The sequence below is a fragment of the Rhynchophorus ferrugineus genome, unplaced genomic scaffold (genome assembly GCF_030347505.1).
Source record: "Rhynchophorus ferrugineus isolate W39M unplaced genomic scaffold, kcgeb_rfMv2 rfM4, whole genome shotgun sequence".
NCBI classification, from domain to species: domain Eukaryota; kingdom Metazoa; phylum Arthropoda; class Insecta; order Coleoptera; family Curculionidae; genus Rhynchophorus; species Rhynchophorus ferrugineus.
The window spans coordinates 38,388,037-38,402,501 of NW_027472583.1; the positions used below are offsets into that span (position 1 = coordinate 38,388,037).

Here is a 14,465-nt window from a genome sequence, read left to right on the forward strand (position 1 = left end):
GAGGGTTGGCTAACTGAGCACATGCGCATTTAAATAAAATAATTAACATTTCAAATTAGTTAGTTTTTTTTTGTTTAAAGGTCCATATTTCTTATTATATTATATATACTATATTAATAGCTTAATGCTCTTTGAAATGCAATTCATTACAATGCAACACAATTAATTGATACTTAGATATTTTTATGTTGCTTACAGTTAGTAATATACGTTTATTTTTCATTAATTAATTTAAAATAATATAAATAAAAGTTTTTAGATGAGGTATCGAAAACATAAATAAAACATAATATATTTACGTATTATTAATATATTTCCTTGGCATTTGTGTTTTTTCACACCACATAGTAGCTCTAAATCTATATATGTAAAAGATATATATGTACTGTACATACTTCAAATATGTATATTTCTATTACTATGGATACTTTTATATATTCTTATTTAATGTAAATTTTCATACACCATTTTTTAAATAACTACTGTGAACAATAACATTAATATTGATATATAGAAATTTAACGTACCAAACCAAACAATGAGCTTTAATAATTACTTTATTCTGGTAATTTTTTTGATATTGTCACATCTAGAATATATATTCATATTTTAATTGTAGTTAGGGTTTTCAATGAACTTTATGTTAGTAATATATATGATGCTGGCAGATGCCTACTAGGATTCATATATATTCATAAACTCAATCTGTTGTCTATTACCTACTGTTCTTCATTTCGTTCAAAACTAATATTTCGTCATTTTTTTCTGAATTTTATCAAGTTTTCACAACCAAATTAGATAAAAACGTAATGATAGAATTGGCAAATAATAATCAGAGAATTATTATTATTATTATATTTTATATTTATTAATTATTAATTAATTATTAAGCAAATTATTGAAATGCACATGCGCAGAACGCATTAAGTATATACTACATCTTGTTTGTTTCCCTATAGTCTCAAGTTCTTATCAATAACTTATTGAACGATTGAATTTTGCATGTACTTTTAAGCGGGCCTTTTGTTACTATGAATAACAATCTTATGTTTATTAGGCCAATTTACACCTTAACATATTTTATAGTTAGATATTTATTAGCAAACTATACTACCAAAACTAAGTTGCATGTTGGCCTCTCTCGATGTTGAATCCTGTTCTATTAAGCAGAAATACTTTAATTTAATTTTTTGTATGGTTTAATATAATATTTTATATTATTTTATTTTATTACTGAATAACGTTTAGGAATATTTCGCCATATCTAGTTTGGTTTTAGTGTTGGAAAGTGGTTTTGGGAGCCAGTTATGTTTTAAATCTGCGAATTTTATGTTTTATGGGTTTAAGAAGTGATGAAATGTAAATATTAAATTTTGAGCACTGCTGATCAGGTGATTGGAGTTTAAACTACGTCAAGGATGTCTCTCGTAAATCATATATTTGACGGGTTTATAATTCTTAAACTACAATTATAACCTATGGCGATAAAAATTATAACATAACAATTAGATTGTTATAGTTTTATTTGAACGAACCAACTAACTAACTAAGGACAATTGCAAATATTTCAAAACGCATTGATATTTATGTTAGATATTTAATATATATATATATATATATATATATATATATATATATATATATATATATTAATCTTGAAATTATTTATTTATGTTTTCCATAATTTTTAAAAAGTCATATCTCAATTCGAACTAAATTTTATCGAATAAATAAAAATCAATAGAATTAGTGTATGTTTGCAAGAGCATGACATTTCTAGAAAACTCAAATACGAGAACCGAAATGCATTCCACTCCAAAAATTTGATTGTTCCACTTGTTCAATATAGATTATGATTTTAATTTTAGCGGAGATTTTATAGTGTCGTAGGAACTATTCTTCGCTTTCGCTATTGTAAATTTTAAAAAGAAATCCAGTTTTTTTCAGATTTGTAGACAGGAAATAATTGATAGAGGAGAATCTGTAGATTTATTTATTCTGCTACTAATGTCAGCGTATTTTTAGGAAAAATATATACAGATAATTAAAATAAATTATAATAATTATTTATTTTAATTATTTGTATTTTTTTACTTCTTACATTTTCGGTTTTTTTTCTTTTACCATACTGTTATTATTTATTATTTACTTTTTTTTAATTTTTATTTTACTTTTGATCTTAATATTTTTGTGGAACGATTTATCTTTTGTCTCAAAATAGGCCTGTCACCAGTAGCTGTCCACTCAGGAGTGAAGTGATGGATCCATGTTTTATTCATTGTCACGTATCGACGCAAATATTCCGGTTTGTTACGTTTAAACATGGCCAAACACTGCTCAGAATCATCCACACGTTTTTGAACAGCTGAACTTTTTCATAGTCAAATGCTCATGCAATATAAATCCAATACGTTCTTTTGATATCCTTACGATGTTAACTAATTCATGCAACTTCACTTTTCGATCACTCAAAAGGATTTTGTTGATTTTTTTTTGGTGTTTACTGCGGTTACCACCTCATTTGGACGTCCACTGCGTTCATTATCATCGGTATCTCTACGACCACGTTGGAAGTCAGCAAACCAACATTTTATTGTTGTTTATGATGGAGGGGAGTCCTTATAGCACATTTCAAGTTATTGCGTCGCTTGAACGGTATTTTTTTCCATCAAGAAACAGTGTAAAATTGAAACACGAAATTGTTTTTGGTTTACTGTTTGGAAAATAACAAAAGTAGTGTCACTCTTAGCACAATAACTGACAAACTTATGAGTAGAATGTTATGAAATTTTAACAGCTTTCTTCTGAAGGTTGGTACTACCTGAAAAGGCGGTGAATTCAATAAAACTATCGCCATCTATATATTAGACTCGGGTCTTTTCAGTCCATGATCTAATATTGTTTGGTGGCTATGGTCCATAAAGTTTTTTTGGGAGCTGGATTCCGAATTTAGTTTTTGATGTGCTACTATTATAAACTAACTTTATATATGTTGTTTGTTGTTTATTTTATTTCATCTTCACATTTTCTTCATAGATCTTATTACGGTTATCAAAAGAGGTACAATCACTTATTATCCCTTGAGCTTATTTTATTCAAACTGAGTTTTATTTTTGTAGACCCAAAAAATTATATTAATTTGGGTCATCAATTGTATTACTAATAGTAGATTACGATTGTCATCATACATCATAATTGGCTTTTTTGGTCATTGCCCTTGTCACCACTTAAGTATACATTTAATTTATTTCCATAAAAATTAGTTGAAAACTGTTCTATCATATATAATATATTTTGAAGCAAATCAAAACAATTCTAATAATTGGGATGCTGATTCATTTAACATAATTATTTTTAAACTTATATTGACTGTTATAAGATATCAAATAAAAGTTTCTGTTACTATTGACCCCGGTACGCTGACGTCAAATCAGTCGGAGCTAATAAATTACTAATTGAATTTTTTTAATCGTCGAATTATGGTCAAGGATATCGGTATGATTTTAAGCCAAATTCAATTGTCTTTTGTCCCCATAGTTATATTACGAGACGATTTTATCTCTTTCTTGCAATTATTTTATAATAGTTGTTCCGACGCTGTTAATTACTGTTTGTAGAATAGAAAGGTAATGGGACATTTTATAAGTGGCGACGAATTTAGTAATGAGGATTTGAGGTCTATTTAAGATATTCATATATTGACCGTAGGAAACTTTTGTTATTTATTTAATTATTTCTGAAGTTCTCCTATTAATTAGTGTCAAAATGGATGAGAGCGAATTTGGATTGAACTAGTTGCTGGTCATAGTTTAATGGTTTTATTCCAACTCTAAGTTGATTCTATATTTAAAACGTTTTTCTAGGCTTGCTTTTTTCTGTCTATGATTATTTCAATTATTTGTTCTCTGAACCTCTATATATTTAGTGGGGTAGTATCACAACTGTGTTTTCTGTACGTGAAAATATCTGTAGTAATTGTTAATAATCCATTAACTTTAATTTTGAAATTTAAATTAAATTAATATAAAGTAATAAGTTAGTATAAATTGGGAGTAAAAGCAGGTGAGTAACACTATGAGGAACCTTCTCTTCAAACAGAGCTGGACAAAATAAAATATATGCTTTACTTTAATTCAAATACAAAATTGTCAAACACTATCACGCATGTATTTAAAATACAAAAAAATGTAGAATATAGTCTTATAACGTTTTTTATTTAAAATATAAAATATAATATACAGTCAGGTGTTAAATTATACAAATAGAATAGAACTAATCCAGTCCATCCTCTTAATCAGTAAAATAATTTCCTTTCATAAACACTAGATTGTTATGTAGTTTTGTTGTTGTTAGTATTTTTTATATTTAATAAAAGCAAAAGTGTAAGCTTCCAGGTGCTATTTTATATTTTTTATAATTTGCCTCTAAAGAACGAGAGCGAGAACGAACTCATCTGTTTTTTGCTGGGCATCTGTGACGCTTTCTGACATTCAACGCATTTTATTGTGGTGGGCACAACATAATCAGTGTAGTAGCATTATGCCAATATGGCTCCTTGTTCTACACAGCTCTTATTAACAGCTTTACAGCTTAATTTAAGTTTCCGTTTCAGAATGAAAATTCTGAATTGACAAGATGCTTGGTACAGGTTAGTTTTGCTGACATTGAAGATGACATATTCAGTGGTCGCCATTTTGCTTATAAAATCTATCGGACTTTATTTTCTGCAGAGCATTAAGATCGCTAAATGTATTTATGTTCGAATATATTTTGAGCCTATAAATATTTGATATATTATCTACTAAATATCTCAGCGTTAAGTGTTGAGGTGAAATACCAATTATAAATTACATCGTTAAGAAGTGATTGAACCATAAATATCAAATATTTGTATTTCAATTACGTATTTTAATTATAAATAACCCAATCCTGTGTTCATATGACAAAATAAAAAAAAATACAATTACGAAAACAGTTTCGGTTCGGTTAAATTTGATTCCATTATATAAAATGTCAACACAAGATATTATAGGAGCAAATATCGACTAGTTGTTTTATGCTCCTGTGTTAATATTATTATGATGTATTCATTTAACATAATCGAGGACATTTGATTGGAGATGTCCGCTTATTTGATATTATTTAATGCTAAATTCTATTATTTAGTATGCTCATTTGAATTACTTTTAATACAGATGTTATTTGTCCTATTTCGTAAATAAATTTATTCAGTTTATCGTGAATTATAAACAGAAAAAATAAAACAAAATTATCTACTTTAGTTGCAAGAAAATTTTAATATTAGAACGTCCTTGGCATTTTGCGTAAGATATTTAAAGAGATGTTTTTATTAGTCAAAACAGACAGAGTTGTCTAACCGAATAATTTACTACCATGTATGGTGTTATTCGGGCCTATTAAATTATTTGGCAAGTGTATTATGTCGTAATTGGTGTAAAAAAATATATAGTTGCTATTTTGGGTGTATAATATATTAAATTGGTTAAATTATTTTAAGTTTAACATAGTATCATGTGACACATTCAGTAACGCGATGATCACTTTAAACTAGGAGTTTCAATAAGTTCTCTGAAATAAAAAGGAATTTGTTGTAAAACGATTTTTTAAATTTGTTTTAATGTAATTTTGTTTAAGAATTATAATTTTCAGTCAGAACTAAATATGACTGACAAGAATAAGCTGAATCTTTCAATCATTTTCTTTCTGTTCTTTTTATCTTATTCATTTGCAAATGTTCAATTTTTTTGTTTCAGTTCCAGATCATGGTGATTGACTTAAGTCTCATCAATATTATTTTAATTATTTTTCGAATTTTAACAATGATATGGTTATGGTCTTTTGAAAGATTAAATGTTAAAATGGCGTCAATATTTTAGTTTTATTATTGACTAATAGATGGTGTCACACGAACTTGTATTGGCACTGGTAAATAATAAGTAATAAAGATAGTTAGACCTATACGTTGCAGTATTTATTCATATTTAATTCCCTCCTCTAAGCCAAACTATCAATAAGAAATATTGCTTGAGTGTTGTGAGTTGGTGTTCCTTCCATACATTCCTTTTTTATACAGCATTGGTTATTGATGATTTTTTTAATCCAAAATGTAATTGAGATCATTTCGCATTCGACTATTGTTCAGAAATTCTAAATCTATCGCAATCATTCTCTTTTCAATGTATTCCTTTATTGGTTTGTTTCTTTCTGTTTATTGATTACTTTTGTTTTCTGAAAATAATTAATGAAAGTTTTTTTACCCATATCTATCAAAAAGTGGCACTTTTTGTGGCGTTTCTTGCTTTTAATTCCAGTGCTATTAATTTCTACTTTACTTTAGGTGTCATCATCATCATCGGAAAAAGTGTCTACTTCTCAACCAATACGTTGCTGTTGGTGACGTCACTTCATTTTTTCAAAGGCATTTCTTTTTTTTTCGCAATAGTGCTGTTAATTTATATTTTACTTTAGGTGTCATGAGAATGTCTACTTCTCAACCAATACGCTGCTATTGGTGCCGTAATTCCCCTTCTTAGAAAACCTTTTTTTCTATTTAGTACAATTCATGGTTATGAATCGATTATATTTCTAAGAAATATAAGATTTTTCACATCATTTGTTGAAAAATGATTTTCTAGATGACCAGTTATTTTGTGTATCTATATACCTGTATCTAAGTACCTTATAATGCATAATTTATATTTTGCGTAATCAATTGGGATGTCTGGAAATGGAGTTTCATTTTGGTTGGAGTGGAACCTTTTAATTAAAAATATAGTAAAACTTTGCTCATTGCTCATTAAAAAAATACATAAAATTATTCAGTACATTCGCTATTGATGAGTCCAAAACAATTACTAATCAACATAGCGCCTTTTAACTTAAAATTTTAGCTTTGTAGGGTTAGTATTTTCAATTAAGCTGCCATCTGTACGTCAATCATTGCAATCACCCGAAAACATTAATTGCGTAATTGTAATGAACCTAGTAGTAGTAACCAAGCTAATGAAAATTAATCGTTATTAGATAATTATTCAATTATTAGAAGTGTTTGACCCGAAGGCTGCCACTTTTTATGGCAATTATTTCTTTGTTATATACCGTGTGTTTAAATGTTTTATGCTAAAATTTGAACAATACCGATAATAATTGTTTACTGTTTATTATATATGTTTGTTTATATATGTTATTTCCAGTAAAGCCATCAATTTGTTGTAATTTGTATAAACATATCCGAATATGCAATAGTATGTTCTCAATACGAAATTATCTGTTAACTTAAATTGTTTACTATCGATAAAACTAATTGATTTATTATATATTGATTTTTGTATGTTGACTAAAATGAAATAAGACCAAATCGGAAATATAACTGCCTCAAATTTACTAATTATATTATAAACTTTATAGAACAAATTCTGAATATTTCGAGAATATAATAGAATATAATATAATATTTTAAAATCCCGATATAAGAAGAAAAAAAGTTAGTGCATTAAATTTTGTGCCATTCTTGCCTGTTAGATTATCTTAGGATGTCTTATCTTAGGAATCCTATGTAATATTTGGTCATACACCAATTTATTCAAAACATGTTAAAGAACTAATTTTCATCCGAGATACAAATGTTTGGTTAGAAGGCGATAAAATGGTTTATTGGAGAATTTGCATTTTACTTTGACGCTTGATAAAAAGTTTGTTTATATATGTAACCTTTGTTCTGGTACGAAGGTTGCTACTTATTTTTTGAGTGTCATGATGAAAATAGAGTAAAGCATTAACGAAAATGGCTTTATTGTATTTTAAAGTATCATGATAGTCGTGACAGTTTTGTATGAGCTTGTATCAATATTCGTAACACATTGTCTGTTTTTATTGAGGTACCAAACATGGATTTCGAAGGATTCAATGGATTTTCAATCATAGAAAAACTTTGGACATGCAACGGAATAAAAATTGTACATATTACATTGATAGTGTAACATGCATATGATCTTTTGCCAAGAGTGAAGTTACTAAATTAAGATGCCTAAAACCTAAGTATTTTTTAATATTCCCCACTCCCTATATGAATTAGTTCAACCTCTGGACCACCTAAACGCCATTAATTCTTGTCAAGTCATGAAAGAGGATCCGTTGACTTCCATTCATTAGACCAGTAGACCGTTGGCGACGAAAGACCGATTTTTTTCTTAATTTTACGGTAATATGATGCAGCATGAAATATTTTCAGTTCAAAATACGTCTTTCACTTTTGGTCTATAATTGGTTCCTCAAAAGTTTTAATTAGTTTCAAATTTGCGTTGCATCGAACACCGACAGAACAATTTTTTTCTTTGGTCCAACTTACATCATTAAATTAGTTGTAAATTAATTGAAAATTAATAATCTGATGGTTATGTTCCGTTATGATAATTGAATATATGTTGGCTAGAGTTAAGTGTTTTTATTAATTGTTAACGACATGCGTTCTTGGAAGATGTAACATACTTCACAACGTAGTAATAAGCAATAATTTTACTCCTCAAAACTTTAGTTTGTTTTTTGTGTTATAACATTTTCCACACATTACAAATATATTATGACGGAAAATACTTATATTCATCAACATGAGAAGAAAGATGAGGATTTAGATAAGCAAAAAACTAAACTATTTTAACGTAATTATTTTATTTTACGAAAAAAAAAGTAGCGCGTTGATTTTCAAAAAGTGGTGTCGACATTTGCTATTTTTATGGCCTCGGCTGAAACATTATTGTAATACACGTTAGGTACAGGTGGTACCATGATTATGGACTATCTGTTCGAGGAATCGCAGCCATGTGCAAGTATTTGTGTTTGAACAATTGATTAATTTAGAAGATTGAATGGTGTAACGAGTGCTACAGTCGTCCTACAAATTGTCTCTTATTTCCATAATATCAAATGGTATTTTAAAGTAAATTAAAAGTTTTTATATTTTATGCCCTTTCTCATTTCATGACGTCATGCTCTTTTTTCTTCCCTATAATCCAAAATCCCAGATTTGTATATGGCACATTGGCTACGAATAATTGGTTATTGTGAGAAGATGGTTGTAATAGCTTTGACAAATAAAACAAGAACTCCCTAGAATTAGGTGTGTGTTTTGATATTGATAGTATTCGAGTATCCAATGAGCACATATAGAGTTTCAATAGCATAAAATAAGTACATTTGCCATTAAAAATAATTTAAAAGTTTTCTAGCGGGGTTTTGCAACGTTTTTGTCGGTGTAGTTTTTGATCTTTCGGCTTTCCAGCGGATCTGCAAAATACCTCCTACGATAGCTAATATTTATTTGTTTGATAAAAATAGTTACATCCAGACGAGTTTGGTGAATAAGTTGATTTTCGTACTTTAACTAATTAGTTAATTAATTTTATTTATAATTTTTCAATGTGACCAGATGCGTTGTGATTATGGAAAATATTTTTTCATCGATTTCTGTATCCAATAGGTTACAATAACAATATGAGTTTGTTGTATTTCCCAAAAATTTTCATTCTTTATTTCATTTTGATTCAGAATCATGATAGTAATCTCAAGTCTCACTAACAATGAATCGATGAACAAAATTATTTTGATCGATTTTTAACGAAAGTGACTTGCTGGGTATTTAAAATTTTCAAATTAAATTTGATGCATTTTATACTTAAGAATCTTAATGAAAGATTAAATATTAAAGTGGCGTCGAATTCTTAGTTCTACTACAGCGTATTACATTCAACACACACATTTTATAAACAGTTATAAATTACACAAAACAACGCAATAATGACCACCTTTTTTCCCTATAGTAAGTAAATTAAAATCTAGATCATCGAGAAGTTTTTTCAAGGACGCTATACAATATATTGAGCATATAAATATGTTACCAAATGTAATGAGTATTATTTCATCCGTTTCATTATGTCATCTATCATCATCGTATCAGCTATAATGCCGAATCATTTAATAGAACTGAATAATACACTAGGATATAATAGTTAATTATATAGTTAGCAATGTCGTTGTGAGAGTTTCCTCTAATAAACTAAATATTTATTATGCATTAGCAGCAATTTCAACAATAGATTCAGCACGTTTAAGTACGATTAGTTTCTTATTCGTCAAATTATAGTTGGATTACTTGAACGATCTGTTCCGCAATGGCAGCCATTATCATAAGAAGCTGGTATGCCGTACCAAACAGTTCTTCCTTGTTTGATTTCAAATTGTTAAGTAGCATGATATTAGTCGTAAAATTTGAAGTTATATTACTGACTACATTTTAATTGAACCAGTATGTAGGATCAAATCAAATTGTTGACAATATCAATTAATTTTTCATTACCCTTAGTAGTTCAACAATCCGCGTTGGAAATAAATAAAAGTTAATTGCTGGCTTCTACTATGTTGCAAAAAACTTAATTAATTTTTTAACAAAGAATTTAATAGTATTTGAATTGCAATTTTTAAATAATATAATTATATATAATAACCAATCTACAACATTATCAATTATCCATTTTTATCAGCTAAATAAAATAATAGTTTTATTTATCGTTAATTTGGAATATTTTTAAATTAATATTCGTTAAAGCTTCAACGAAAAGTATTCAAAAAGCTTAACTAAACATTGAAAGAGTTCAAAAAAGAAAATCGAAAAATTCAATGAAATACGCGACCTAATGGTTACCACCGTAATATATATGCTTTTAAACCATTTTTCTATTTATAAACTAAAACTTTATCTTTTTACCCGATTACATTAAATAAATAATCTTGAAAAATATTTTAGGGTAAATGATGTGGCTCGGTGAATGGAGGTAAAACGAAATGAAACAGTGGTGTTTACATTTTGTGACCGTTATTTATTGAAGTAATATAAAAATGCGTGAAATACAATTAGATAAAACGGATGGCAGCGGTGTTACCTGGAGACGCGGCTTGGGCAGTCGATGGTGGCACGACTAAACCAAACGATGGTTGAGCACTGAATGAATCGAAATACCCTTCAATAACATCCCAGATAAAAGTGTCGGGGTTGCCGCCAGCTATTCGTTATCGGATTCTAGTTGGCGCTGCTGGCACCCCGCCCGTGTTCAACATCTGGGATTATATTTCTGGGTATTTTGTAGACCGTTATTCCACGATGTAAAATTCGACATACCTCAAGGTCGCTACAATATAATGTTTAAATACTGCTGTATATTGTTATTTATAATCATTTTACAAACAACACGAAAATATATTTACATATGTATATATAAGCATAAATTCGGCACATTATTTCACAATCATAATATTGAAGGTCACTGCTGAGGTGACAAGGCTAGAACGTCAAAAAATCATCAGTATAAAACTAGTAACAATGTTTCGTTTGATTGTAATTGTAAATTACTAAACAGCCGATCGATCTAGTCGTAAAACCATCCGATTCTTAGATTAAGTCATTCATTTAGATACAGTAATAAATCTCCTAAATAATAAATCATAATACTTTTTAAAAGTTACAAAACCTAAACAAACGCAGATAATTAAGTTTCTAATCATTTATGTAGTGTCGCAAAAAATGCAATTGTTGCACTCACATCATCCATCAGTTATTTTATTCTCTAAGCTGTTCGATGCACCAAATACTTTATAGTTCCATTTTCATTATTTACGAACGAAACGGTTTGATTAAATTAAACACTAGAACATCGATTATCATTATAGTAGTTGTTTATTAATATTTTCGACAATAAGTCACGTTTGATCTCATATGTCTTGTGTAGAATCTCTACTCTGACCTTTGAATTTGATATTTAAAAGAAAACAACTCCCAATCTTCGACGTGTTTTAACTTTCTGACAACAATAGTAACAACAAGTCAATAGCACGTATTTCAATTTAATTTTACTGACCCGAAGTGAACGTGAATGATTATTAATTTTTGTTTATGAGCAACGTTCAAAAGCTAGTTTATTTGTAAACAATGTAGAAACATAATGGAACGCATCAAATCGAAAATTGTAAAATGTAAAGATAGATTTATAAAGCGCTCGGTTGTGTTCACATTTATACCAATTGTTTTCTCATTTTTAGCTGTTAGTTGGATCATATTATCACATAATTCAATAACTATCCGGTTTAAGGAAATCAATTTTGTTTTGTTTTTGGTGGTCCCTTTAAACTGCCTTCACTGGGTCTACCCAATAATTAATTAAGTCTTTTTGACTCAAATGTGAATTAGTGGATGTAAGATTTCTTCCAATATCTGGGAATGACCTTTACACACATTTTTATATAGACATTTGTATATATTGCATGTAAATATATTGCTTTCTGATATTACTTACTGTCATTTATCTCACACTAAAGAAATACATTAAATAAAATTAAAACTAGGTTTTGAATACTTATTTTGTCAGTGTTTCTGTGTAGCCCCCCGATTTGATCACTGCTAAGTATAAGTAAGCTTGTATATATTAATAAATATGCATGCTTTAGAGGTTGTACGTTTTCCTTGGAGATCGTATTGTAAAAGTTATTTGAAACGTCATATTGTTTTCAAATATTTTCAAACCTATTTTCTAAATTATATGTTTTTTTCGGAATAACTGCTACCAGAGCAAGCAATTTTAGCAATTTCTCTGGAACAGAAGCTCCTTAGCTCTTTTCAAGCTTCTGATTGGTTTCCATACTATTTTTCCATAAAAAATCACTGAATCAACACAAGAAATTTAGTTTTTTCCATTTTTGAAAATTTATTGACTATATTAAATGATACACTAAAATCTGAGATTAAAGCCTCATTCTGATTGTTTCTATTACATGTTCTACAATAATGGACATTACTTTTAAATTATATCTATAGTTAGTTATGATTTAAAAATATTTTAATTGAAATGGCAGCATCCATTTACTCATAGCTGACCAAAAACAACAATTTTTCGAAGATTAAAATTTTGTTTTCGAAATTGTAGATGCACATATTATATTTGCTTTAAATATTTTAATTTGCACAAAATACCCAATATTGTTTTTTATTATGTAACAATATACTTAAACATTTTCCCAAATTTTATGAACGTCTGAAGTTATATACAATTCAAACTTGGGTCTAAAATAAGTTAAAAAATAAGGAATACTAAATAAAAATATATTATAATTGATGTAATTGTCTCTTTGGTATACAAACATCTCTTTTGTTCCAAACAAAAGAGATACCACCCGTTAAGTAATATGAAACTGTTTATTTAAAACTTTCAAATTATCGACAAGACGATAGACACGACAATTTCAATTATCAAGTCGTCGACAAGGGTAGAATTTGAATAATATTATACAAATGTTTCGCAGTAAAGATTAAAATTTTAAAAAAGACTAAAAAGTTAGGTGCGTACCCTACCAAATCCCTTTTATATATGTCGTGCATACGTTCGTTTATATATTGTTGTTATATGTTCTGTTATTATATGTGTTTAGCATTGAATTAATATTATTTCAGCAGTATATAGAGTTGTTATGAAAAACAGTCGCTTTATTGTCAAATTTTTTTGCTACATATACCATTTTTTATTATTATTTGATTATTACATTGTTATTAGTCCTGTCCGACTAACCTACAATTTGTCTTTACACTAACGATAACTTAAATCTAGGTATATAACTAGGAGGGCCCATCGGCTCTATCTCAGTCTCTAGTGAAATAATATGTATACATGTCACTGCTGTATTTTTTTTTATTATATGCACCTTACTACACAACACTACATAAGATCAGATTGTTTGATAGTTTTGAGTCTGTGTCCTGTTCTGGTGGTATCCAAAAGCTGCAATATTTCAATATTCTCATAAGAATGGAATCTTTCCTCATGCCCCTTGCAATTCTCTTGATTTCTCGACTGACTGTAGGTATCTAAGGTTTCGATGAAGGTAATCAGTCCTATAGCATTTGAGTGCGCCCACAATACCTCTCAGGACTTTGTTCTGAAAAATGTGTATTTTGTTTATGTTACTCCTTCCAGAACATCCCCATAATTGAACTTCGTATGTCCATATAGGTATCAGTATTTGCTTATATAACAACAATTTATTATGTAATGATAATTGTGATTTTCTTCCAATTAGCCGGTACATTTTCCTATATTTCAATTCCAGTTCTTCTCTTTTCTTCTTTATATGTTCCTTCCAGCGAAGTGTTGCACCGAGATTCATTCCGAGATATTTAGCGTTATTGCTATATGAAATTTTAGTATTATTTAATGTTATTGTTGCTTGTACGGTCTGATTGTAGGTGAACTGCAGATGCACAAACTTACTTTCGTTAATTTTTATTTTTCAAGTTTGTGTCCAATTATTTATATTGCCACTTGCCTGTTGTAATTTTCGGGAGGCTTCTTCACTATTGTTTCCTACAGCTATAATCGCAGTATCGTCAGCAAATGTAGCCATCTTAA

The 14,465-nt window shown here is 28.6% G+C and overlaps 1 protein-coding gene across 1 annotated transcript in view; it reads left to right on the top strand.

Moving 5' to 3' along the window:
- The window catches only part of Chsy (Chondroitin sulfate synthase), a 157,069-nt gene that overhangs the window by 33,390 nt on the left and 109,214 nt on the right, over positions 1–14,465 (top strand). The window lies entirely within an intron of this gene.